This window comes from Macaca nemestrina, chromosome 10 (assembly GCF_043159975.1).
Source record: "Macaca nemestrina isolate mMacNem1 chromosome 10, mMacNem.hap1, whole genome shotgun sequence".
NCBI lineage: Eukaryota > Metazoa > Chordata > Mammalia > Primates > Cercopithecidae > Macaca > Macaca nemestrina.
Genome location: NC_092134.1, coordinates 13,297,002 through 13,321,423, shown reverse-complemented (window position 1 = coordinate 13,321,423; position 24,422 = coordinate 13,297,002). Strand labels below are relative to the sequence as shown.

At 42.9% G+C, this 24,422-nt stretch overlaps 1 long non-coding RNA gene across 1 annotated transcript in view; it reads left to right on the top strand.

Annotated features, from left to right (window-relative positions):
* LOC105494868 (uncharacterized) overlaps positions 1–24,422 on the top strand; it is a 36,398-nt gene that overhangs the window by 611 nt on the left and 11,365 nt on the right. The window lies entirely within an intron of this gene.

Sequence of the window (24,422 nt, the reverse complement as noted above, 5' to 3'; positions counted from 1 at the left end):
TAGACGTGTAAATGGACACAATCTCTGAAATTTAAAAACAAAGTATGGCACTATTTGCTAACATTGAAGATTTGTGCATTCTATGACTATTGCTAGGAGTAGTTTCTCTACCTAAGAAAAACTCCTATTTATTTATTTATTTATTTATTTATTTATTTATTTATTTATTTTGAGGCGAAGTGTTGCTCTGTCTCCCAGGCTGGAGTGCAATGGCACGATCTCGCCTCACTGCAACCTCCGCCTCCCAGGTTCAAGCTATTCTCTTGTCTCACCCTTCCAAGTAACTGGGATTACAGGCGCACACCACCATGCCCAATTGTTTGTATTTTTAGTAAAGATGGGGTTTCACCATGTTGGCCAGGCTGGTCTTGAACTCCTGACCTCAAGTGATCCGCCCACCTCTGCCTCCCAAAGTGCTGAGATTACAGGCCTTAGCCACCGCTCCCAGCGAGAAACTCCTACTTATGTACACCAAGAGATGTGTATAAGAATACAAAATAGTGTTGGCAAAAAACTGGAAGCGACATAAATGTCCATCAGCAGTAGAAAAGACAAAATTGTATATTGCAGTGTTTTCATAAACAATGAACAAGAATAAACTGCAACTAACCACAATGGCATAATGAGTCTCAAAACAAGGCCTAATGAAGGAAGCAAGACAATGACATATGATTCCATTCATATAAATTCCAAAAGCGGACAAAACAAAACAACGTAGTTTAAGGAGGGATGTATTTAGGTTGATGCAAATCATTGAGGTTTTTGCCATTTTTAAAAGTAATGGCAAACCCATAAAGAAAGCAAAAGTCAGAATAGTAGTTACCTGATGGAGGCCTTTCAGCGTGTTGGGGTGCTGCTATGATCTATTTCTTAACCTAGGTAGCAACAATATGGATGTGGTTTTATAATGATTAAATTGTGTGTATAATTGTGCACACATGTGTGTATGTGTATGTTCTGTTTATAAATGTAAAGTCTTTTTCGTACGCTCCTAATTCTACAGTAGATAGAACTGGAGATGTGTTCTCTCACAACTCACACACACACACACACACACACACACACACACACACACACACACCAGCACTTGATTAAAGCTACAGGCTTGCTTAGTACACATTTGTTTGTTTGTTTTCCTTCCCTAAACATAACTTACTTCTTGTTCCCGGGGCCAATAATGGATAGCTACTATTTATCAAGCACCTCTTTTTTTTTTTTTTCTCTTAGACAGAATCTCACTCTGTCACCCAGGCTGGAGTTCAGTGGCACAATCACGACTTACTGCAGCTTCCACCTCTCCAGGCTCAAGTGATCATCCCACCTCAGCCCTCCCAGTAGCTGGAACCACAGGCATGTACCACCATGCCTGGCTAATTTTTTTTTTTTTTTTTTTTGTAGAGATGGAGTCTCCCTGTGTTGCCCAAGCTGATCTCAAACTCCTGGACTCAAGCAATCATCCTGTCCAACCTCCCAAAGTGCTGGGATTAAGGTGTGAGCTACTGCACCCAGCCCAGAAACTTCTATATAAAGAAAATAACTGACCGGACCCAATGGCTCGTGCCTGTAATCCCAACATTTTGGGAGGCCAAGGTGGGCGGATCACTTGAGGTCAGAAATTTGAGACCAGCCCGGCCAATGTGATGAAACCCCATCTCTACTAAAAATACAAAAATTATTCTGGCATGGTGGCAAACACCTGTAATCCCAGCTACTCAGGAGGGTAAGACAGGAGAATCACTTGAATCTGAGAGGTGGAGGTTGCAGTGAGCCGAGATGTCGCTCACCACTGCACTCCAGTCTGGGTGAGAGAGTGAGACTCTGTCTTTAAAAAAAAAAAAAAAAAATTATCATCAGCTGAGTGAGCTGAGAGCTTTCTAGGTGCAAACCATATTCCTTCAATAGCCCCTGAAGTAGGCACTATTATTAGCATCTGCCTCTATGGAAAGGAGCCACTCTCATGCTGGCTCAGATGCAAATATCCCAGATATTCCTTGTTTCCCAAAGATGTGTTCCCACAACTGATATGAGCAACACTTTCAGGTGGCAAACAAAAGTCACTTATTTGTTAAATTATATATTTTACTATGTGTTAGGAAAAACTATAGCTAGCCCATCAAACCAAGTATTTTATAGATGATACCACTTGGAGTGAGACCAAAGGAAATATTTAAGAAGAAAAAATGAGCCAGTAAATGAAATATTAAGTAATCAGTAGTACAGGTTGCACATGGGTATAGCTTTAGAACAAATCTTGAAATTTTGGAAACACCGCATCATTTGACATAATTCTCAAGCAAGTCTCTGAAGTAGGCACTATTGTTAGCAACCCCATTTTACCAGCAGAGAAATTCAAGCTCAGAGAAATAAAGTCACACACTAGTAAACAGTGGGGCCAGGACCTGAAATTTCATTCTAAAGCCCATTTTGATAACCACCAAACTGTATCGACTTATGTTTATCCCAGCACCTAGCACATAATATTTATAAATATTTGTGGACTAAATGATGAACTCTAACTCCATGTCTATTTGATTACAATTTAATTACTTCTTTCCAGCCTACCAACAATCAACTTTGTAGGCTCTCCATAGAAGTGTATTAAATTTACAAATGAATTGCCTTCTGATTCTACACACTACTGATTATACCTTCTCAGGGTGCAGGTATTCCAGAAGCAGTGGTTCACAACCTTGCATTCACATTGAGATCACCTGGAAAGCTTTAAAAGAACATTGACACCTGGGCCCCATCCTTGGAGATCCTCATTTCATTGTTCCAGAATCAAGCCTAGGAATTGGGAGTTGGTCAAGCTGCCCAAGTGATACGGTTTGGCAGTGTCCCCACCCAAATCTTATCTTGAATTCCCACCTGTTGTGGGAGGGACGGAGTGGGAGATAGTCGAATCATGGTGGCAGGTCTTTCCTGTGCTGCTCTTGTGATAGTGAATAAGTCTTACGAGATCTGATGGTTTTATAAGGGGGAGATTCCCTGCACAAGCTCTCTTCTCTTGTCTGCTGCCATCCACGTAAGATGTGAATTGCTCCTCCTTGCCTTCTGCCACGATTGTGAGGCTTCCCCAGCCATGTGGAACTGCAAGTCCATTAAACTTCTTTCTTTTGTAAATGCCCGGTCTCAGGTATGTCCTTATCAGCAGTGTGAAAACAGACTAATACACCAAGTGACCCCATTGTGCAGCCAATGTCATGAACTACTTGCCTAGAAAGGGCGAATATACTACTAACTAAATGTCAAACTGTATTTTTCATTGTAATTTAACAAATTGACAATATGACTTTATTATCAGTCTTTGTTAACAAGAGTGTGCCCCTATGGAGAGGACCCACTCTCATGCTGGCTCAGATGTAAAGTGGAGACCTCAGCATGGGCCTTCCAGTCCTTGCTCTGTGATCCACCACAGTGAAACCAAAGAGAGTGATGGCTAAGTAATTTAACAGAAGGAGACCAGGGAGTATGGGTTATGTTCAGCTTAAGTAAGGATTGAATTCTAAAATAAGTGTTTCATGTTTTCATATTTGGAGCCTTAAGTGAAGATGGGTATACAAAACGAAGAGATTCCCAAGCAGTACACACAAGCAAAAGACATGCAACTTGGTTTCCTCTCCTCTTTCTTCTCTCCTTTTCTCTTCTTTCCCCTCACTTTCTCTCATCCCAGTGGGGTTCCATTTGAGGTTTTAAACTGAAATGGAGGCCAGGCATGGTGGCTCAGCCTGTAATCCTGGCATTTTGGGAAGCCAAGGCATAAGGATCACCTGAGGTTGGTCAGGAGTTCAAGATCAACTTGGCCAAGATGGTGAAACCCCGTCTCTACTAAAAATGTAAAAAAATCGGCCAGGCAGGGTGGCACACACCTGTAATCCCAGCTACTCAGGAGGCTGAGGCAAGAGAATCACTTGAACCCAGGAGGCAGAGGTTGCAATGAGCCAAGATCTCACTTGCACTCCAGCCTGGGTGACATTTTTATTTTATTTTTATTTTTAAAATAAAATTAAACATTAAACTTAAAAATTAAAATAAACTGAAATGGAAATCAAATTCTAGACACTTGATCTTCTTTCTAGCCTAGCAACAGTCAACTTTGTAGGCTCTCAGTAAAAGTTTATTGAATTCACATATGAACAAACTTCTGATTCTACACACATTATTTAACCTCTTTGAGCCTAAATTTATGCCTAGCTATTGTGAGATTTAGAAGTTAAGAGATGTGAAACGCTTTGTAAAATCTAAAGCCAGCAACTCACAAACTGGGAGAAAAATTTGTAAATCTAATATCTAATGAGAAACTAGCATCCATTATGTATAAAGAATTCCTACAATCTGACAATAAAAAACAAATAGCCCAAGTTAAAAACAAGCAAAAGATGTGAAGAGACAATTCTCCAAAAAGTATATGCCAATAGCCAAAAAGCACGTGAAAAGATGCCCAGCAACATTAGTCATGAGGGAAATGCAAATCAAAATCACAATAACACTTCATGTCCCCTAGGATAGTTATAAATAAACAGAAAGACAATAACAAGTACTGGTGAGGGTGTAAGAAAATCAATCCCTCCTAAGCTACTGGTGAGAAGGTAAAATGATGAGCCACTTTGGAAAACAGTTTGGCAGTTCCTCAAAAAGTTAAACATAGAGCAACCATATGACCCAACAATTTCCTCCCTAGGCATATAACCAAAAGAAATAAAAACATGGCTGGGCGCGGTGGCACACGCCTGTAATCCCAGCACTTTGGGAGGCCGAGGCGGGCGGATCAAAAGGTCAGGAGATCGAGACCATCCTGGCTAACACGGTGAAACCCCGTTTCTACTAAAAATACAAAAAAATTAGGCGGGGATGATGGCGGGCGCCTGTAGTCCCAGCTACTTGGGAGGCTGAGGCAGGAGAATGGCATAAACCCGGGAGGCGGAGCTTGCAGTGAGCTGAGATTGCGCCACCGCACTCCAGCCTGGGCAACAGAGCGAGATTCCATCTCAAAAAAAAAAAAAAAAGAAATAAAAACATAAAAAACATATATTCACACAAAAACTTGTATACATGTAGTCCTAACAGCACTATTCACAATAGCCAAAAAGTGGAAACTAACCAAATGTCCATCAACTGATGAAAGGATAAACAAAAGATGGTATCACCATGCAATGGAGTATTATTTGACCATAAAAAGGAATGAACCACTTAAACATGCTAAGATGTGGATGAGCCTCAAAAACATTATGCTCAGTGAAAGAATGCAGATGCAAAAGGCCACATATTGTAAGATTCCATTTGCATGAAATATCTAAGAGTATGTAAATCCATAGAGACGAAAGGTAGATTAGTGGGCTGTGGAGACAGGGAAATATGAAGTGATTACTAATGGGTACTGGGTACAGAGTTTCCTTCTTTCTTTTTTTTTCTGTATTGTCAGTGTATTTTATTTTAGCGACTTCAATAGGTGTGTAGTGGATCCACTGTGGTTTTTTGTTTTCAGATTTTATTCTTTTAGAGAAGTTTTAGGTTCACAGCAAAATTGAGAGGAAGGTACAAAGATGTCCCTTATATCCCCTGTCCCCACACAGACGTACCCTGCCCCATTATCACTGTCCTCCATCAGGATGGTACATTTGTTATAATTGATTAATTGAATGAATCTTTGTTATCTCCCAGCAATTTGGGAGGCTGAGGTGGGAGGATTGCTTGAGCCCAGGAGTTCAAAACCAGCCTGGACAACATAGCAAGACCCTGTCTGTATAAAAAAAATTGTTTTTAATTAACTGAGGCATGGCGGCACACACCTGTAATCCCAGCTACTCTGGTGACTGAGATGGGAGGATCGCTTGAGCCTGGGAGGTCAAGACTGCAGTGAGCTATGATTGCATCACTGCACTCCAACCTGGGCAACAGAGCAGGAGCCTATCAAAAAAGAAAGGAAAGAGAGGGAGGGAGGGAGGGAAAAGAGAGAGGAAAGAGGAAGGAAGGAAGTAGGGAAAAGGGAGAAGGAGAAAGAGAGGGAGAAAGAAAGAAAAAAGAGAAAGGGAAAGAAAGGAGAGAAAGAGGAAGAAACATTATTATCACTCAAAATCCATGGTTTACACTCTTGGTATTATACATTCTGTGGGTTTGAACAGGTGTATAATGACATGTATCCACCAATATAGTATCATACAAAGTCTTTTCACTGCCCTAAAAATCCTCTGTGCTTTGCCTATTGATTCATTCTTTCGTTTCTCCAATCCCTGGCAACCACTGATATTTTTACTGTCTCCATAGTTTTACCTTTTCCAGAATGTCATATAGTTGGAATCAGTAGGTAGTCGTTTCAGATTGGTGTCTTTCACTCAGGAATACGCATTTAAGTTTCCTCTATGTTTTTTACACGAGTTGATACCTCATTTCTGTTTAACACTGAATAATATTCCATTGTCTGGATATACCACAATTTATTTATTCGTGACCTGCTGAAGGACCTCTTGTTTTCTTCCAAGTTTTGGCAGCTGTGAATAAAGCTGTTATAGAGAGCCATGCACAGGTTTTTGTGTGGACATGTTTTCAGTTCCTCTGGATAAATACCAAGGAGTGTGATTGCTAGATTATATTGTAAGAATATGTTTACTTTTTTTTTTTTTTTTTGAGATGTTGTCTTGGTCTGTCGCCCAGGTTGAAATGCAGTGGCACGATCTCTGCTTACTGCAAGCTCCACCTCCCAGGTTCATTGCCATTCTCCTGCCTCAGCCTCCTGAGTAGCTGGGACTATAGGCGCCCACCACCACGCCTGGCTGGTTTTTGTATTTTTAGTAGAGACGGGGTTTCATTGTGTTAGCCAGGATGGTCTTGATCTCCTGACCTTGTAATCTGCCTGCCTCAGGCTCCCAAAGTGCTGGGATTACAGGCGTGAGCCATTGCGCCTGGCACTTTTTTTAATAAGAAAACACATAACTGTCTTCCAAGTGGCTGTACCATTTTGCATTCCCACCAGCAATGAAGGAAAGTTCCTGTTGCTCCACATCCTTGCCAGCACTTGATATTGTCGGTGTTCTGGATTTTGTCCATTCTAATAGGTATGTACAGAGTTTCTTTTTGGGGTGACAAAAATGTTCTGGAATTAGATAGTAGTGATGATTACACAACTTTGTAAATATACTAAAACTCACTGAATTGTACACTTTTCGAGAGTAAAATTTGTGGTATGTGAATTATATCTCAATTTTGAAAATATTTTTAGAGATGGGGTCTCACTCTGTCACCCAGACTGGAGTGCAGTGGCACAATCATAGCTCTCTGTGACCTCGAACTCCTGGGCTCAAGTGATCTTCCCGCCTCGGCCTCCAAAACCGCTAGGACTACAGGTGCATGCCACTATACCCAGTTTGTTTGTTGTTTGTTCGTTTGTTTTTGTAGAGAGAAGATCTCACTTTGTTGCCCAGGCTGGTCTTGAACTCCTGGCCTCAAGGGATCCTCCCAGAACATTGGGATTACAAGCATGAGCCACTGTGCCTGGCCTCAATTTTTGTAATGTAAAAAAATTTCTAAAGCCAGTATATAAATGTGAAACATCATTGTAACTCAGGGTTTCTCAGCCCCGGGATTGTTGATATTTGGGGCTAGATAATTCTTTGTTGTCGAGGTTCTGTCCTGTGCATTGTAGTATCCCTGGCGTCCACCCACTAGCACACACACCCCAGCCATGGCAATGTCTAGACATTGTCAAATATCCCCTGGAGGACAAAATCACCCGGGATTGAAGAGCACCTGCTATAACTGTATGATGTGAACATTCTCAATGAATTCATTAAATATACTTTAATTAAGCCGGCAGAGCTCACAAAACAACCAAAATACGTCGCTCAGTTTTTAAGTATTATGACAATTTTAACTGATTATTAGAACTTTCATTCTGATCCCATCACATTCCCAGTGTTTTCTCCAAGTTTGAACAAATGATTTCCGATGGTTTTTTCCCTCCTTGACCTGAGACAAAGCTTTTAACGAGAAAAGCTAAATTTTCAAAACTCAATTAAATGGTAATTAGCCTCCCTGCCATTTGATTTAGGCAATTTTTCTACGGTGCTTGGATATGTTCATTAATTGTGTTTCTTCAAAATGTTATAAGGTATAAAAACATACCTCTAATTCTTCAGCCCACTGACTTCAGGAGTGTTTTATAATTCCCAATCCATTTATAATGCAAGAAACTCAGGCACCTGATTCACACCAACTATTCTCTAAGGACAGCTTAAAAAAAAGAGGCATCAAATTGGTACAGTGGTCCAGGTCCCCGCTCTGTATACTTAACATAATTGTTACTGATGTCTAATCTACTAGAAAGAGACTAGATTAATGTCAATCTCTCAAAATTGATGCAAAGCATATACTTATTGGAAACTGTGTCTCATGCCTTGGCTAAGCTCCAAGAAGCCAAATATCTTGTCGTAGGAATATGATTAAACATGCCCTACGTCGGACGGGCACGGTGCCTCACACCTGTAATCTCAGCACTTTGGAAGACAAGGTGGGCAGATCACTTGAGGCAAGGAGCTTCAGACCAGCCTGGGCAACATGGCAAAACGCCATGTCTACAAAAAAATACAAAATTTAGCCAGGCGTGGTAGTGTGTGCCTGTAGTCCCAGCTACTTGGGGGACTGAGGTGAGACTATTGCTTGAGCCCCAGAGGGGGAGGCTGCAGTGAGCTACACTCAAGCCTGGGTGACAAAGCAAGACTCTGTCTAAAAAAAATTTTTTTTAATTATATATATATATATAATTGCAAAATAATAAAAAATTATGTATATATATACACACATATGTGTGTATATATATGTATACACACATACACACATATGTATGCCTTATATCTTTCATCTGGGCTTACCTTAGGCCTGCATATAATAATAACTTTTTAATAAAATTGACTGTCAGTCAGGCGTGGTGGCTCACACTTGTAATCCCAGCACTTTAGGAGGCCAGGGCGGGTGGATCACTTGAGGTGAGGAGTTCAAGACCCGCCTGGCCAACATGGGGAAACCCCCTCTTTACTAAAATACAAAAAAAAAAAAAAAAAAAAGTAGCTGTGTGTGGTGGCAGGCACCTATAATACAAGCTACTTGGAAGGCTGAGGCAGGAGAATCACTTGAACCCAGGAGGCAGAGGTTGCAGTAAGCCGAGATTACACTACTGCACTCCAGCCTGGGTGACAGAGTGAGACTTCATCTCAAAAAAATAGGCCAGGCGCGGTGGCTCACGCCTGTAATCCCAGCACTTTGGGAGGCTGAGACGGGCGGATCACGAGGTCAGGAGATCGAGACCATCCTGGCTAACACAGTGAAACCCCGTCTCTACTGAAAATACAAAAAATTAGCCGGGCGTGGTGGCAGGCACCTGTAGTCCCAGCTACTCGGGAGGCTGAGGCAGGAGAATGGCGTGAACCTGGGAGGCAGAGCTTGCAGTGAGCCGAGATCAGGCCACTGCGCTCCAGCCTGGGAGACAGAGTGAGACTCTGTCTCAAAAAATTAATTAATTAATTAATTTAATTGACCCTCAACCTTTCCTGTCAACCTAATATTTATTATCTTTATTTATTTATTTATGTATTTTTTGAGACAGTCTCGCTCTGTTACCCAGGCTGGGGTGCAATGGCACAATCTCGGCTCACTGCAAGCTCCACCTCCCAGGTTCACACCATTCTCCTGCCTCAGCCTCCCGAGTAGCTGGGACTACAGGCACCCGCCACCAGCTAATTTTTTGTATTTTTAGCAGAGATGGGGTTTCACCGTGTTAGCCAGGATGGTCTCGATCTCCTGACCTCGTGATCTGCCCGCCTTGGCCTCCCAAAGTGCTGGGATTACAGGCGTGAGCCACTGCACCTGGCCCCTAATATTTATTTTTCAAGTCCCTCTCCTATGCCCACGCACTCGAGCTGCACAGGATAATCTTTTTCTTTTCTCTTTTCTTTTTTCTTTTCTTTTCTTTTCAGAGACAGGATCTCACTATGTTGCCCAGGCTGGTGTCAAACTCCTGAGCTCAAGTGATTCTCCCACCTCAGTCTCCCAAAGTGCTAGGGTTACAGACATGAGCCACCTCGCCTGATCAATCCTCAATATCTTACACAGTGCCTGGCCTTTGGTAGGCTCTCAATAAATTTGTATTCTCTGAATTAATGTGTGAATAAATGAATCCATGCACCTATAATTCAATAAAGTGCTAGATATAAAGGTCAGGTGTAAAAGCCACTCTGCTTTAAGTTTTCATGTAAGAATTTTGTGACCGTTGATGGGTTTGAATCGAAACATGGAATAAATATCTAGAAGCAGTCATCCTGGGGAAGAACAAAAAAACACAGAAAGACATCAGTAAAAGCCTTTCAAGAGACAAATAGAGGCCAGGCTCGGTGGCTCAACCTGTAATCCCAGCACTTTGGGAAGCCAAGGCAGGTGGATGACTTGAGGTCAGGAGTTCGAGACCAGCCTGGCCAACATGGTGAAACCCTGTCTCCACTAAAAATACAAAAATTAACTGGGCACGTTGGTGGGTACCTGTAATCCCAGCTACTCAGGAAGCTGAGGCAGGAGAATAGCTTGAATCTGGGAGGCAGAACAGGACAGGGATTTTCACAATGCTTTTCCATACGATGTCTGGAATCTATAGATAACACAAGCAGTTAGATCAGGGGTTGATTTTTAACTACCAGACCCAGGGCGTGCAGGGCTATCTGCCTGTGGATTTCATTTCTGCCTTTTAGTTTTTACTTCTTCTTTCTTTGGAGGCAGAAACTGGGCATAAGACGGGGTGGTCTCCTCCCTTAGAGGCAGGGTCTTGCTATGTTTCCCAGGCTGATCTTGAACTCCTGGCTTCATTTAATCCTCCTGCCTCGGCCTCCCAAAGGGCTGGGATTACAGGCATAAGCCACCATATCCAGCCTATAAGAATACAATTTCTTCTGTTATGGTGCTAGAGGTCAAAAGACTGACACAGGTATCACATACTAAGATCAAAGTATTGGAGTCTCTCAGAGAAAGTCATTATCCTTGCCTTTTTCAGCTTTTAGAAGCCACCTACATTCTTTGATTCATGGCTTCATTTGCCATCTTCAAAGCAAATAATGTAGCAAATGGAGCATCTTGATTCTCTCCTTCTCTCCTGTTTCCTCTCTCTTTCTGACCCCTTTATTTATCACATTCACATTTCCTTATCTTTCTGGCCTTCTTCCTTTCTTCTTTCTTAAAAATATTTTTTATATTTTTAAATTTTTTTTCTGAGAATCTCGCTCTGTCACCCAGACTGGAGTGCAGTAGCACTATCTCAGCTCACTGCAACCTGTGCCTACTGGGTTCAAGCAATTCTTGTGCCTCAGCCTCCCAAATTGCTGGGATTACAGGCATGCGCCACCACACCCAGCTAATTTTTGTATTTTTAGTAGAGATGATTGACCAGGCTGGTCTCGAACTCCTGACCTCAAGTAATCCACCCGCCTCAGCCTCCCAAAGTGCTGGGATTAAAGGCGTGAGCCACTGTGCCCAGTCCCTCCTTCCCTCTTATAAAGACTCTTGTATCTCTGTATCTAGATAATCCCGAATAACTCCCCCATCTCAAGATTTTAAATTTAATCACATTTGCAAAGTCCCTTTTGCTACAAGGTAATATACCCTTTTGACCTCTAGCACCATAACAGAAGAAATTGTATTCTAGGGAATGGAATGTGGATACCTTTGAGGCACTGCTATTGGGCCTACCAGAAAGGTTGAAGAAAAGTTAGTGCAGGCAAGAATAGGTGAGGTCAAAGACATTCCTTTTTAATGACTAAACGCTTATGCATTACAAAGAACTATCTTTGCAATTTCATTCTTTTTTTTTTTTTTTTTTTTTTTTTTTTTTTTTTTTTTGAGACGGAGTCTCACGTTGTTGCCCAGGCTAGAGTGCAGTGGCGCGATCTCGGCTCACTGCAAGCTCCGCCTCCCGGGTTCCCGCCATTCTCCTGCCTCAGCCTCCTGAGTAGCTGGGACTACAGGCGCCCGCCACCGCGCCCGGCTAATTTTTTGTATTTTTAGTAGAGACGGGGTTTCACTGTGGTCTCGATCTCCTGACCTTGTGATCCGCCCGCCTCGGCCTCCCAAAGTGCTGGGATTACAGGCTTGAGCCACCGCGCCCGGCCTGCAATTTCATTCTTTAAGACTAACTGAATTGGCCTTTTCCATGATCAATGATATTGGGTGGCACTTTTCTACTCTTTTTGCTTTTAGGCTGCTTTTGTAATGTTTTCTCTATTTCCCAACTTCTAATAAAGTGAAGACACTTAGAGAGGCTGACTGCAAGAGGCATTAGTTCAGCTTTCTGTGTGAGAAAGATCTACAGAACCCAAATATTTCTATTTGGGGCATGTATATATTGGCAAAAACACTGTCCAGTCCTGCATAGCTGTTTCCTTAAATTTTTTTTTTTTTTTTTTTTTTTTTTTTTTTTTTTTTGAGACAGGGTCTCACCATGTTGCCCAGGCTGGAGTGCAGTGGTATGACCTCAGCTCACCGCAACCTCCGCCTCCCAGATTCAAGCCATCCTCCTGCCTCAGCCCCCGTAGTAGCTGGGATTACAGGCACTCGCCACCATGCCCAGCTAATTTTTGTATTTTTAGTAGACACGGGGTTTGGCCATGTTGGCCAGGCTGATCTCAAACTCCTGACCTTAGGTCCTCCACCTGCCTCCGCCTCCCAAAGTACTGGGATTACAGGGGTTAGCCACCACGCCATGCCATCTAAACCATTTTTAAGTGTACAGTTCAGTGGTAGTAAATGCATTCATATGGTTGTACAACCATCACCACCCTCCGTACACAGAACTCTTTTCATCTTGCAAAACTAAACCCCCATCCCCATTAAACACAAACTCCCCATTCTCCACTCCCCAAACTCCTGGAAACTACCATTCTACTTTCTGTCTCTGGAATTTTGACTACTATAGGTATCTCATATAAGTGGAATCATATAGTATTTGTTCTTTTTTTTTTTTTTTTTTTTTGAGACGGAGTCTCGCTCTGTCACCCAGGCTGGAGTGCAGTGGCCGGATCTCAGCTCACTGCAAGCTCCGCCTCCCGGGTTCACACCATTCTCCTGCCTCAGCCTCCCAAGTAGCTGGGACTACAGGCGCCTGCCACTTCGCCCGGCTAAGTTTTTGTATTTTTAGTAGAGACGGGGTTTCACTGTGTTACCCAGGATGGTCTCGATCTCCTGACCTCGTGATCTGCCCGTCTCGGCCTCCCAAAGTGCTGGGATTACAGGCTTGAGCCACCGCGCCCGGCCAGTATTTGTTCTTTTGTGACTGATTTGTTTCCCTTAACACAAGTTCATCCATGTTGTAGCATGTGTCAGAATTTCCTTCCTTTTTAAGACTGAATAATAGTCTATTGTATGAGAAAGGGTGTTGCTCTGTCACTCAGGCTGGAGTGCAGGGGTGTGATCAGGGCTCACTGCAAGCTCCAACTTTCGGGCTCAAGCAATTCTCCCACCTCAGCCCCCTGAGTAGCTGGGATGGCAGGCACACACCACCACATTGTTTTGTTTTTTGTGCTTTTTTTTTTTTTTTTTTTGAGACAAGGTCTCGCTCTGTTGCCCAGGCTGGAGGGCAATGGTGTGATCTTGGCTCACTGAAACCTCTGCCTCCCAGGTTCAAGCAATTCTCATGCCTCAGCCTCCCAAGTAGCTGGGATTACAGGTCCGCACTACTATGCCCAGCTAATTTTTGTATTTTCAGTAGAGATGGGGATTTCACCATGTTGACAAGGCTGGTTTCGAACTCCTGACCTCAGGTGATCCACCCACCTGGGCCTCCCAAAGTGCTGGGATTACAGGTGCGAGCCACTGTGCCTGGCCCCCATTCATCTGTTGATGAGCACTTGAGTTTACTTCTACCTTTTGGCTATTGTGAATAATAAGTACAAATATCTCTTTGAATCCCTGATTTCAATTATTTTGAATATATCTCCAGAAGTGGAATTGCTGGATCATAAGGAAATTCTATTTTGAGTTATTTAAGGAACCACCATTCTGTTTCCCACAGTAGCTGCATCATTTTACATTCCCAGCCATGCACCAGGGCTCCAATTTATCTACATCCTCGTCAACACTTGTTGTTTTCTGTTTGGCAGTAGGCGTCCTAATGGGTGGGAAGTGGCATCTCCTTGCATAGTTCTTTGAAGCTGTCACATCAGCCCTTTACTTCCCACATATTACATAAAGGGAGAGTGCCAGCATATGCCCTCCATAGCCTTAATTCTGAACTCCTGACTTCCATTTCCTGGTCTACCCAGGGAGAACTGGACAGAAACTGAAGGAGCCGTGATGTTCTCCAAAATGAAGCACAAGGAAACAGGTTTAAGCCAGCTGGTTCCCAAGCTAGGCTAGGAGACTTTACAGATGATCAAATTTCCAAATGTGTGTGTGTGCATGCGTGTGTGTGTGCGTGCGTGCGTGCGTGTGTGTGTGACTGATATAGGATTGCAACGACTTATTTTGCAAAATAAGAACTTTTTTTAATGTTTAATGTTATTTTATAATATTTTTGTTTTATAATATTTTATTTTGTTTTATTTAAAGACAGAGCCTCTCTATATTGCCCAGGCTGGAGTATGGTGGCTATCCACAGGAATGATCATAGCTCACTGCAGCCTTGAACTCCTGGGCAATCCTCCTGCCTCAGCCTCCCTAGTAACTGGGGCTACAGATGCATGTCACAGCACCTGGTTCTATTATTTTATTTTATTTTAAAATAATATTTATTTTAATATTTCTAAATGTTCAAATAATTTTAAAAGAGCATCCTTTTTTACACACCCATGTATGTATGTATATATTATACATTATACATACACACCCATATATATACACACATACACACATACATATGCATATGCACACATACATGCATACATATCCATATACTTACATACATACACATGTATACACACATACATACACATACACACATACACATATGCACACATATATAGCCATATATACATACACACATATACAGAAACACATATGCACACATGCATACACATATATACACATATACATATGTGTATACATACATGTATACACACATACATATTTATACACACATATACACAAATATACATATACACATATACACATACACAATATATACATACACACATATACACACACATATATACATACAAACATCTATACACACATACACACATATATACATACACACACATATATACACACATACACAATATACATACACACCTATACATGCACACATCTCTGGAGTTGGCAGACCTGGGTTTAACTTCTAGCTATGCCCCTTATTACCTGTGTGTAGGCAAATTATGTAACTTCTTTTTGTCTCCATTTCGTCATCTATAAAATAAGATCATAACACCTACCTCCCTGGGCTGTTGTAAGAAATATGTTACATAATTTGCCTCCGACCTGGGTTTCTTCCAGGGGTCTTTATCTTAGAGAATGTCCATCTGGAAGTATACAAACCCAAAGCTAGGAAATAAAGCTGTAAAAGTTTTTCTGGGAAAGTGCTCTCTGAGCTGATATCAGAAGGAATGGTGGGAGTTAACCAGGGAAAGAGTGGGAGAAAATATTCCAGGCAGAGGGAACAGCACATTCAAAGACCCAGTAGCGAAAAGGAGCCCTGACAGGATGATGTTGGTCAAAGGGTACAAAGTTTCAGTTGATAGGATGAATAAATTCAGGAGAGCTATTATACTGTGTGGTGACTCTAGTTAATAACAATGTATTGTATGCTTGAAATTAGCTAAAAAAGTAGATGTTGGCTAGGTGCGGTGGCTCATGCCTGTAATCCCAGCACTTTGGGAGGCCGAGGGCAGGAGTTCAAGACCAGCCTGGTCCATCCTGGTGAAACCCCGTCTCTACTAAAAATACAAAAATGAGCCAGACATTGTGGTGGGCTCCTGTAATCCCAGCTACTCAGGAGGCTGAGGCATGAGAATCACTTGAACCCAGGAGTTGGAGATTGCAGTGAGCTGAGATCGCACCACTGCAATCCAGCCTGGGTGACAGAGCAAGGTGCCGTCTCAAAAAAAAAAAAAAAATAGATTTTAAATGTTCTCACCACAAATAAAGGTGAAGTGATGAATATATTAAGTAGCTTGATTTAATCATTTCACAATGTATACATACATCAAAACCTCATGTTGCACACTGTAAATGTACACAATTTGTATTTGTTGATTATACCTTAATAAAGCTGGAGGAGGAGGGGCAAGAGAGCCCTGAGTATCAAATTGAAAGAAAGCAGTATCCCTAAAGCTCTGAACACAGTGAAGGATGAAGATGAGGACTTAGTTGAATACTCTGGTTTTGAAATGCGTGTCCACTTCCAATGGTGCTATAACAAATTTTCAGCAACGTGGTGGCTAAAAGCAAATGAAATTTATTCCCTCCTAGTTCTAGAGGCTAGGAATATGAAATCACTATTGCTGGGCTGAAGTCAACACGTCAGCAGGGGATGTACTCCCTCCGGAGGCTCTAGCGGGAGAATCTTTGCCTTTCCTCCCTCAGCTTCTGGTAGCTGCCAGCATTCCTTAGCTTGTGGCCATTTCACTGCACTCTTCAAGCCTAGCATCTTCAAGTCTCCCTCTGCTCTGTCTTCATGTCACCTTCTCTGTATGTTGTCCATTCTCCCTCTGCCTCCCTCTTAAAAGAATATATGTGGCTGGACGTGATGGTTCATGCCTCTAATCCTGCACTTTGGGAGGATTACTTGAGCCCAGGAGTTCGAGAGCAGCCTGGGCAACATGGTGAGACCTTATCTACAAAAAATCAAAAAATTAGCTGGGCTTGGGGGTGCACGCCTGTGGTCCCAGCTACTTACTAGGCCGAGGTGGGAGGATTGCTTGAGCCCAGAAGGTGGAGGCTGCAGTGAGCCATGATTGCACCACTGCACTCCTGCCTGGATGGCTGAGCAAGATTCTGTCTCAAAAAAAAAAAAAAAAGAATATACATGATAGAATCCAGAATAATCTCCCCATCTCAAGACCTTTTTTTTTTTTTTTTTTTTGGAGACAGAGTCTCACTCGTTGCCCAGGCTGGAGTGCAGTGGTGAGATCTCAGCTCATTGTAACCTCTGCCTCCCAGGTTCAAGCCATTCTCCTGCCTCAGCCTCCTGAATAGCTGGGATTATAGGCACGTGCCACCACGCCCAGCTAATTTTTGTATTTTTAAAAGAGACAGGGTTTTGCCATGTTGGCTAGGCTTGTCTCGAACTCCTTACCTTTGGTGATCCACCCTCCTCGGCCTCCCAAAGTGCGGGGATTACAGGCATAAGCCACCACACCTGGCCATCTCAAAATCCTTAATCACATCTTCAAAGACCCTTTTTCTTTCTTTCTTTCTTTCTTTCTTTTTTTTTTTTCGGAGATGGAGTTTGGCTCTGTCACCCTGTCTGGAGTGCAGTGGCACGATCAAGGTTCACTGCAACTTCCGCTTCCCAGGTTCAAGCCATTCTTCTGCCTCAGCCTCCTGAATAGGTGGGGGATACAGGCACACACCGCCATGCCTGGCTAATTTTTTGAATTTTTTTAGTAGAGACGGGGTTTCACCGTGTTGCCCAGATTGGTCTAGGACTCTTGAGCTCAGGCAATACACCCGCCTCGGCCTCCCAAAGTATTAGTATTACAGGCGTAAGCCACTGCGCCCGGCCATTCAAAGACCCTTTTTCTAAATAAGGTAACATTTACAGGGATTAGGACATGGCCATCCTTTGAGGGACTATTCTGCAGCCTACCACATAAAAATGCACTTTATAATCAAGGCCTGGCATACAGAAAGCATTGAATATTGGCTACTAGTATCATTACCAATGTCAAAATCATTACTGTCTAAGATATCTTGTTTGCCTTGTCACCTTAACTCCACGCAAATAGCCTTGAGCAAAATTTTAGGGATTAGTCATCTGCTTTTTCATTTATTTACTTATTTTTGGGCAAAATGTACATTTACATAGTTGAAACTCAAAAGGCACCTCCAAAGAGAATATCTCCCTCCAGACTACCATTTCCTCTTCATGGAAGTATCTTTTTTTTTTTTTTTTTTTTTTTTTTTTTTTTTTTTGAGACGGAGTCTCACGCTGTTGCCCAGGCTGGAGTGCAGTGGCGCGATCTCGGCTCACTGCAAGCTCCGCCTCCCGGGTTCCCGCCATTCTCCTGCCTCAGCCTCCTGAGTAGCTGGGACTACAGGCGCCCGCCACCGCGCCCGGCTAATTTTTTGTATTTTTAGTAGAGACGGGGTTTCACTGTGGTCTCGATCTCCTGACCTTGTGATCCGCCCGCCTCGGCCTCCCAAAGTGCTGGGATTACAGACTTGAGCCACCGCGCCCGGCCATGGAAGTATCAATGAGCGACTTTTACGTGATTCTTCCCAGAATTATGTTCCACAGAAAAAGCACATATTTGACCAGGCACAGTGTCTCATGCCTGTAATCCCAGCACTTTGAGAGGCCGGGGAGGGAGGACTGCTTGAGCCTAGGAGTTTGAGACCAGCCTGGGCAACATACCAAGACCTCATCTCTACTAAAAATAAAAAAATTAGCCAGGCATGGTGATGTGCTCCTATACTGCCAGCTACTTGGGAGGCTGAGATGGGAGGATCTCTTGAGCCCAGGAGTTCGAGGTTGCAATGAACTGTGATTGTGCCACTGTACTCCAGCCTCGGCAACAGAAAGAGATCCTGTCTTAAAAGAAAAAAAAAAAAAGAAAATTCTCCTGTGTGTATGCAGGAGGCAACACTTATTCAGTCTATAGCTGGTGATGACTTGCCTTGATTTCATAGAGTTCGTATGACTCTACAGCCCCAATCCCTGGATTACATAGGACATAATCCCTGTCCTCAAGGGGCTGATAGTTTAGTCAAGACAATGGTTGTCCCTCCGTGCACTCCCTCTGTCTTAACACTTCAGGGCATCCCTTATGAAACATTTGCACGTTTGGTCACACCTTTCTTTGATCAGTCTCTATTGCTCTGATCACTCCCCATCACCTCATCCTTAACACTCATTAAACCAGAAGTTTGCGACCAGGCACAGTGGCTCACCCCTGTAATCCCAGCACTTTGGGAGGCCAAGGTGGGTGGATCACTTGAGGTCAGGAGTTTGAGACCAGCTGGCCAACATGGTGAGACTCCATTTCTACTAAAAATCTCCCCCCTAAAATTAGCCAGGCAGAGTGGCAGGCACCTGTAATCCCAGCTACTTGGAAGGCTGAGGCAGGGAAATCGCTTGAACCTGGGAGGCAGAGATTGCAGTGAGCCGAGGTCGAGACACTATCTCTAAATGAATAAATAAAAGTAAAAAGCACATATTTATATATTGTTTTTAATTTTTTTTTTTTTTTTTTTTTTTTGAGACGGAGTCTCGCTCTGTCGCCCAGGCTGGAGTGCAGTGGCCAGATCTCAGCTCACTACAAGCTCCGCCTCCCGGGTTTACGCCATTCTCCTGCCTCAGCCTCCCGAGTAGCTGGGACTACAGGCGCCCGCCACCTCGCCCGGCTGGTTTTTTGTACTTTTTAGTAGAGACGGGGTTTCACCGGGTTAGCCAGGATGGTCTCGATCTCCTGACCTCGTGATCTGCCCGTCTCGGCCTCCCAAAGTGCTGGGATTACAGGCTTGAGCCACCGCGCCCGGCCTGTTTTTAATACATTTTTTAAGAGACGGGGTCTTACTCTGTCACCCAAGCTAGAGTGCAGTGGCTCAATCATGGCTCACTGCAACCTCAACCCATTGGACTCAAGTGATCCTCCCACCTCAGCCACCTAAGTAGCTGGAACTACAAGTGCATAGCACCATGCCAGGCTAATTTTTTTATTTTTAGTTTTGTAGAGATAAGGTCTCACTATATTGCCCAGGCTGGTCTCGAACTCCTGGGCTCAAGTGATCTTCCTGCCTTGGCCTCCCAAAGTGCTGAGATTATAGGTGTGAGCCACCATCCCCCTCCTGTTTTCAATACATTTTTACTACAAATTATAGTACACAGTATAATGTGTACTCCTCTGCAATTTGCTTTTGCAGTTAAAAATATGGCAGCCTCGGCCGGGCGCAGTGGCTCATGCCTATAATCCCAGTACTTTGGGAGGTGGAGGCGGGCGGATCACCTGAGGTCAGGAGTTCAAGACCAGCCTGACCAACATGGTGAAACCCCATCTCTACTAAAAATACAAAAAAAATAGCCAGGTGTGGTGGCTTTTGCGTATAATCCCAGTTACTCAGGAGGCTGAGGCAGGAGAATCCCTTGAACCTGGGAGGCAGAAGTTTCAGTGAGCCGAGATTGCACCATTGCACTCCAGCCTGGGTGACAAGAGCGAAACTCTGTCTCAAAAAAAAAAAAAAAAATATATATATATATATATATATATATATATGGCAATCTGGGCCGGGCATGATGGCTCACATCTATAAGTACTTGGGAAGGCCAAGGAGGATCGCTTGAGGCCAGGAGTTTGAGACCAGTCTGGCCAACATGGTGAAACCCTGTCTCTACTAAAAATGCAAAAATTAGCCAGGCATGGTGGCATGCGCCTGTAGACCCAGCTACTCAGGAGGCTGAGGTGGAGGAGGATTGCTTGAGTTAACAGTTGGAGTCTGCAGTGAGCTATGATCATGCCATTGCCCTTCAACCTGGGCAACAGAGGGAGACCCTGACTCAGAATCTATACATAGAGATATGGCAACTCTATCATTACGTAAAGAGCTTCTAACTTTCTTCCTGCTTTATTTCCTTCTTTTTTTTGTTTTGGGGTGGTCAGGGTCTCTCTCTGTCACCCAGGCTGGAGTGCAGAGGCATGATAATGGCTCACTGCGACCTCCTGGGCTCAGGCAATCCACCCACCTCAGCCTCCTGAGTAGCTGGGACTTCAGGCACCTGCCACTACAACCGAATAATTTTTGTGGTTTTTTTTTTTTTTTTTTTTTTTTTTTTTTGTGGCAGCAAGGTCTTGTTATGTTACTGAGGCTAGTCTTGAACTCTTGGACTCAAGCGATCCTCCTGCCTCTGATAGTGCTACAATTTATGTATCTTTTATAGCTGCATAGTATTCCATGGAATGGCTATATCAAACTTTATTTAATCAGCCCCCAAATGATGGACATTTAGGTTGTCTCTAATGTATCGTTACATCAAACAATGCTGCAGAGTGACTTTTATGTATATGTTTCACACCTGCAAGTTTATCTGTATGATAAATTTTTAAGTGCAATTTCCTTGGGTCAAATGTAAGAGAACATTCATCTGTTCTCTTACAGCATAGTTTGGTAGATTAAAATGCCCTCCAGAGGGGCAGTACTAGTTTATAGCCCTACTAGAGTTGTACAAAGGTGCCTTTTATTCACCTTTACTGATGCAGCATGTTATTTAAATGTGTTGTCTATGCTATGTGATAGATGAAAAAAATGCTATCTCAGTATAGTTTTAGTTGAACATCTTTTCATGTATTTAAAAGCCATTTGTATTTCTTTTATCTTTGTCTTTTATTGTTTTGATTGTTTGTTTTTTAAGACAGGGTCTCGGTCTGTCACCCAGGCAGGAATGCAGTGGCATAATCTCAGTTTACTGCAGCCTCGACTTCCCATGCTCAGGTGATCCTCATGCCTCAGCCTCCCGAGTAGCTTGAACTACAGGCACACACAACCAGGGCCAGCTAAATGTTGTACTTTTTGTAGAGATGAGGTTTCACCATATTGCCCAGGCTGGTCTTGAACTCCTGGCTCAAGTGATCTGCCCACCTTGGTATATTTTGATTATAGGCCTTTACATCCAACTGCAAGTTAGCTAATAAAATGTCAAGAGCAGCTTTCTTGGCCAAAAACAAATATCAGAGGGCATAGCTTTATTAATAAATATTTTTCTTTTTTTTTAAATGGAGTCTCACTTGTTGCCCAGGCTGGAGTGCAGCGGTGCGATCTCGGCTCACTGCAACCTCCACCACCCAGGTTCAAGTGATTCTCCTGCCTCAGCCTCCCAAGTAGCTGGGATTACAGGCATGTGGCACCACACCTGACTAATTTTGTTGTTGTTATTGTTGTTGTTGTTTTTGAGACGCAGTCTTGCTCTGCCACCCAGGCTGGAGTGCAGTGGCCCATCTCGGCTCACTGCAAGCTCCACCTCCCGGGTTCACACCATTCTCCTGCCTCAGCTTCCTGAGTAGCTGGGACTACAGGTGCCGGCCACCACACCTGGCTAATTTTTTGTACTTTTAGTAGAGACGGGGTTTCACCATGTTAGCAGGATGGTCTCCATCTCCTGACCTCGTGATCTGCCCGCCTTGGTCTCCCAAAGTGCTGGGATTACAGGCGTGAGCCACCGCACCTGGCCTGTATTTTTTATTTTCAGTAGAGACAGGGTTTCACCATGTTGGCCAGCTATTTGTTTATTTTTATTGTGGTAAAATATACACAGCATAATTTTTTCCATTTAACTATTCTTTTTTTTTTTTTTTTTTTTTTTGAGACAGAGTCTTGCTCTGTTGCCCAGGCTGGAGTGCAGTGGAGCGATCTAGGCTCACTGCAAGCTCTGCCTCCCGAGTTCAAGCAATTCCCCTGCCTCAGCCTCCTGAGTAGCTGGGATTACAGGCACATGCCACCATGCCCAGCTAATTTTTGTATTTTTTTGTATAGACGTGGTTTCACCAGGCTGGTCTGGAACTCTGACCTCAGATGATTCGCCCTCCTCAGCCTACCAAAGTGCTGAGATTACAGGCGTGAGCCACTGCGCCTGGCCTATTTAACTATTCTTTAGCATACAGCTCAGTAGCATTAGGTACATTCATAATGTTGTGCAATGAATCATGACCACTGCCCATTTTCAGAACTTTGTCATCATCCCAAACAAACTCTGGACCTATTAAACTACATCTTTTCATTTTCCCTTGGCAACATCTGTTCTGCTTTCCGTTTTTTGGTTGGTTGGTTTGTTTTTTGAAATGGAGTCTCGCTCTCACTCTGTCACCCAGGCTGGAGTGCAGTATCACAATCTTGGCTCACTGCAATCTCCGCCTTGTGGGTTCAAGTGATTCTCCTGCCTCAGCCCCCCAAGTAGCTGGGATTCCAGGCATGCACCAGCACCCCCAGCTAATTTTTGTATTTTTAGTAGTAGTAGAGATGGGGTTTCACCATGTTGGCCAGGCTGGTCTCGAACCCCTGACCTCAAGTGATCTGCTTGTCTTGGCCTCCCAAAGTGCTGAGACTACAGTTGTGAGCCACTGCACCCAGCCTCTGCTTTATTAACCTCTGTTCTACTTTCTGTCTCTATGAATTTGCCCATTTTAGGTACCTCATATAAGTGGAATGATATCATACAGCAGCCTTTTGTGCCTGGCATATTTCACTTAGCATGTTTTCAAGGTTCATCCATGTTGTAGCATGTATTAGAACTTCATTCCATGTATGACTGAATAATATTTCATTGCATGTATATACCACATGTTGTTTATCCATTCATCTGTTGATAGACGTGGGTTGCTTCTGTTTTTTGAAAGAATGTTGGTGTACAAATGTCTGAGTCCCTGATTTCCATTCTTTTGGGTATATTTATATACATAGGAGTGAATCATACATCAATTCTGTTTCACTTTTTGAAGAACCACCAAACTGTTTCTCAAAGTGGCTGCACCATTTGAAATTCCCACCAGCAATGAATCAGGGCTCCAAATTCTCCACATTCTAACCAACATTTACATTATTTTCCATTTTATATATAAAAATATATATAATAAATACATTATATTATATAATAATAAATGTATTATAAATTTTATATATTATACATTATAAATAAATAATGTATATTTTTCCACTTAATATCTATATTATATATAATATCCATCCTAATAGGGATGAAGTGGTATCTCATTGTGTCTTTAATTTCCTTGTTTAGCAATATAAATTTTTCATATGGAATACAAGCAATTTTCTAGACCATACTCATTCCACGCTGCCTAATGAGCGTCTATACTTCTCTTCCAAATAGGCTTTTTAGAGTCCTGTCCCGGAAATTACTTCCGTTAGTTGCTTCCTTATCTTTAAACCATCTAAAGCACCATTGCTTGGTTTAGCATTTTACCTCCTCGAAGCAGAAGCGCTATCTAGTGGCCCAATAGAGTAGCTGCAGGGGCAGCCCCCATTTTCACTAGTGCCTGTCTTAGTAACAAGGTTCTTGATATGCTCTATCTGGTGCTGCCCATCTGGTAGTGCCATGAAAGTCAAAATCCAAGTCTGACTCAGAGAAGGATGTCTCTACAACGATGAGATAGATGGGCTTTTGCCCCAAATGACAATGTCTTCTCTAGTCTTAACTGCACCCTTCCTAAAACAGGGATGATAGAAATACAGTTGACATTGTAAAAGCAACTGGTTAAACATTATGTCCAAAAAAAAAAAAAACCCGATTTATT